General features: G+C 32.7%; 1 non-coding gene across 1 annotated transcript; it reads right to left on the reverse strand.

Annotated features, from left to right (window-relative positions):
* Positions 1-3,949: 3,949 nt before the first annotated feature.
* Positions 3,950-4,056, reverse strand: LOC126008288 (U6 spliceosomal RNA). The gene has a single exon (XR_007495626.1). It is a non-coding gene; the product is annotated as a U6 spliceosomal RNA (small nuclear RNA).
* Between the last annotated feature and the right edge of the window lie 675 nt (positions 4,057-4,731).

Below are 4,731 nucleotides of genomic sequence, written 5' to 3' on the forward strand. Positions count from 1 at the left end.
CCAAGCATCACAGATTGTCCAAAGAGCCCTGTCTGTAATGATTCCTGAACACAGTCAGGAGTGAACACTGAAACTAATCATGTGTGACCCCCAAATAAAACAAAACAAAATACTCATAAAACTAAATTAATGTGTACACAGTATATAATTGTATTATTGACATAAATAGCATTGCTTACTGTTTATGAGTCTTTTTGTTTGTTTGTTTTTTAGGGCGACACCCAGTGGACGCTCAGGGGTTACTCCTGGCTATACACTCAGAAATCGCTCCTGGCTTTGGGGACCATATGAAACTCTGGGGGAGGGATCGAACAGTGGTCCGTCCTATGTAAATGTGTGCAAGTCAAACGTCCTACCGCTTGCACCACCGCTTCAGCCCCAGACTGATCATTTTTTCAATAGCAGAGAGTAGGGAAAAGAGCACTAAAGTAGTCTTTGCATGCAGTAGAATATGGCTGTTTATCAGTTAAAACAGTTGATCATTTTAGATTATATGTAATTATCATAATAATCACAAAGTATCTATTGATTTTTGTGTTAATTTTGTTGACTGCCACATTGCTATATATATCTATTGTTTCTACAAGCTTTTTGGTAGAGTCTTTAGGGTTTTCTAAGTAGAGTATCATGTCATCTGACAACAGTGAGAACTCGACTTCTTTTTTTTTTTCTATCTGAATTCCCTTGATATCTTTCTCTTGCCTAATCTCTATAGCAAGTACTTCCAGTACTTTGTTGAATAGGAGTGGTGAGAGAGGACAGCCTTGTCTTGTACCAGAATTTAGCAAAAGGCTTTTAGTTTTTCTCCATATTAAATTAATAGTAATGCTACTATAAAAAGTCAAACTATGTAAGGACAAAAATGAAAGACAATGAACTCATGTTAGAAATATAGTAAAAAAATTCCAAATTACTGTAGTAATGTATTATTTTGATATAGAAATTAAACCCAGGACAGCACACATACTAGAGTATTACTTTACTGCTAAACTGGATCCCTATAATACTTGTTACTTATTTATTAATAATTATTCTAGATATAAATAAAACTACTCAATAAAAAGAATAAAGCTCAGTAGATTAAAAAATGTATTGAAAAAGTCCCCCCTGATTTTATGTAAATATGTACCTAAAATATTATTGTCAACAATATGTAAGCCACTATGATCAAAATAAAAATTATGTTAATATAAAAAATGTATTGAAAAAGTAGTACACCAACATTTGCTAACTCCAGAAAATTAACTTTAGATTGTAGATAGATGTAGTTAGAAAATAATAAGATGGAAATCTAAATAAAGTAGTAAAATAAATCATGGGTGTTTGTTTATATTAATATCAGAAATAAATGACCATAAATGGAAAATTCTTAATACATGAGACAAGAGTAATGTTTTAATGGAAAATATATATTACAATTATAAATACATATGTACCAAACACTAAGGCACTTAAATATCAGAAACAAAATATGAACAAAATTGAAATGAGAAATTCATGATGTAATTATAGTAGCAGATATAATGCTCCATTTTCAATATTGCATTAAATAACAAGAGAAGTAAACAGGATCATAACTTGAATAGCCATTTGAACAAGTAAACACTACCATACATATACAGAACAATCTATTCAACAACAGCAGTCACTTTATATTTTTATTATTTTTATTTTTTGGTTTTTGGGTCACACCCATCAGTGCTCAGGGGTTACTCCTGGCTCTATGCTCAGAAATCGCTCCTGGCAGGCTCTGGGAACCATATGGGAAGCCTGGATTTGAACCACCATCCTTCTGCATGTTAGGCAAATGCCCTATCTTCATGCTATCTCTCCAGCCTGAGTCACTTTTTTTTTTAGAAATATATGTGAAACATGTTCTAGGATAGATTTTACATTATGCATTAAACAAGTCTATATATATATTTGCAGTTATTTTATTTCTGGTAGAGTCCATTTTTTTCAAAGCCATTGAAATAATACTTAAAGTTTTATTTTTATAAGAATATAATATAAACATAATTTACATATTTGAATAATACTATTATTCTCTCAAATTTTATTTATATGCCAGCTTTCTCCACCTAAATGTTCTTGCTCTAGTAAAACCTTTTCAACTCAAAGCAATTTCTCTGCTGTTACTTCTATATTTATCAACATGTTTTTACTATAGGGTTTTGATAACAACTTTGATAAAAGATGAGGTTAATTTTCTTGCTACCTTCCCCATTTTCAAATTTGCTTCCTGTTGTCTCTGTATCAATTCCTTCTTTTTTTCCCCTAAAGTAAAAATAAATTTTACTTGGAGGATTTGAGGAAATGAATGAGAGGTTGAGAGATGGAGAGATTAATGCTCTCGAGAGAGCCAATACATATCCCAGTGTGAAGGTATGACAGTGTGAAGGTATAAAATGCACAAATCAAGAGGGAAGATGCTGGCACCACATGCATAGGATAGCAACACAAATGTATCTTAAGTTCCATTTATAAAATTCAAGTGATAATATGACTTTGCAATTACAGTTTCAACTGAGAATATTTCCAGCCTTCTAAAAATAGATTTTAAATGATTTAAATCAAAGTTATTTTCTGATCACAAAGGAATGAGACTAGACACATACAGAAAAAATGGAAAAGCTCACAAATATATGAAAATTCAGAATTTTAAAAGAAGCTCACAAATATATGAAAATTCAGAATCTTTAAAAGAAGAAATTAGAAAATATCTTGAAATATCTAAAAACAAAAAAGCCACATACTTTACAGAAAGCAAAACATGGATGTTTATTCTACATTTATACAAACTATCTAAAATCAATACCAAAGTTATACATTAAGAAAGCAGAAAAAGAAGAAAAAATTAATTAAGACGTTATTAGAAGGAAGGAGATGAATAGTAGATCAGAATAGACAAAATAGAATACAAAGCAATAAGAAAAATCTGTGATAGTGAGCTGGTTTCAATAGGGGCTAGAGCAATAGCACAAAGTAGGGCATTTGCCTTGCATGAGACTGACCAGAGTTTGATTCCATATGGTCCCTAGAGACTACCAGGAATAATTTTTGAACACAGAGTCAGGAGTAACTCCTGAGAGCCATGAGGTGCTTGCCTCCCCTCCCAAATCAAACAAAAAGTTGACAATTTATAGTTAAATTTATTAAGAATAAATTACAGGGGCTGGCAAGGTGGCGCTAGAGGTAAGGTGTCTGCCTTGCAAGCGCTAGCCAAGGAACGACCGCGGTTCGAACCCCGGAATCACATTTGGTCCCCCCAAGCCAGGGGCAATTTCTGAGCGCTTAGCCAGGAGTAACCCCCTGAGCATCAAACGGGTGTGGCCCGGAAAAAAAAAAGAATATAATACAGAAGTCAAATAACTAAATCAGAAATAAAATAGTACTAACTCTTCAATTTTCAGAAATAGTCATAAGAATAGTATGAACAAGTATACTCTTTATCAAAATATTGGTTAAGAGTTGAAATTAATAATTTAATTAATTACAAGATAAATGCAATTTACCAAAACCAGATCATAAATGTGTAAACTTGAACAGATATGTAACTAGCTAGGAGATGGAATTCTTTTCTTAAAGATGACATATTTTATTATAAATCAACTTGATGATAAGCCACAGATTTAATAAGTGTGATTTTTGTCTATTTTTATTAATATATTTTAAACACATTGATTACAAATATGATTGTAGTTGGGTTTCAGTCATGTAAAATGCAACATTCCCAGTATCCCATATTTCCCTCCTCACCCACCCCTGCCTGTACTCTAGACAGGCTTTCTACTTTCCTCATTTATTCACATTGTTATGATAGTTCTTAGTATATTTATTTCTCTAACTGCACTCACCACTCTGTGAGCTGAACCTTCCAGCTCTCTCTCTCTCTTTTGTCTATGAGGGTTATTGCAAAAATGTCTTTTATTTTTCTTTCTTTTTTTTTTTAAATATGGAACGCTTCACGAATTTGCGTGTCATCCTTGCGCAGGGGCCATGCTAATCTTCTCTGTATCGTTCCAATTTTAGTATATGTGCTGCCGAAGCGAGCACGTCTTTTATTTTTCTTAAAACCTATAGATGAGTGAGACTATGCTGCATCTATCTCTCTCCCTCTGACTTTTATTTCACTCAGCATAATAGATTCCATGTACATTCATGTATAGGAAAATTTCATGACTTCACCTTTCCTGAAGGCTGCATAATATTTCATTGTGTATATGTATCACTGTTTCTTTAGCCATTCATCTATTGAAGGGCATCTTGGTTGTTTCTAGAGTCTGGCTATTGTAAATAGTGCTGCAATGAATATAGGTGTGAGGAAGGGATTTTTGTATTGTATTTTTGTGTTCCTAGGGTATATTCCTAGTAGTGTCCTCTCATTTCTTGGAGCAGGGTTTTATAGTTTTCTTTGTATAGGTCCTATATATATAGTCAAGTTGACTCCAAGATATTTAAGTTTGTGTGACACTGATGTGAATGGGGTTGTTTTCTTAATGTCCATTTCTTCCCTAGCATAATTGATGTATAAAAAGTCTATTGATTTTTGTGTTAATTTTGTTGACTGCCACATTGCTATATATATCTATTGTTTCTACAAGCTTTTTGGTAGAGTCTTTAGGGTTTTCTAAGTAGAGTATCATGTCATCTGACAACAGTGAGAACTCTACTTCTTTTTTTTTTCTATCTGGATTCCCTTGATATCTTTCTCTTGCCTAATCTCTATAG

Source organism: Suncus etruscus, chromosome 4, assembly GCF_024139225.1.
Source record: "Suncus etruscus isolate mSunEtr1 chromosome 4, mSunEtr1.pri.cur, whole genome shotgun sequence".
NCBI classification, from domain to species: Eukaryota; Metazoa; Chordata; class Mammalia; order Eulipotyphla; family Soricidae; genus Suncus; species Suncus etruscus.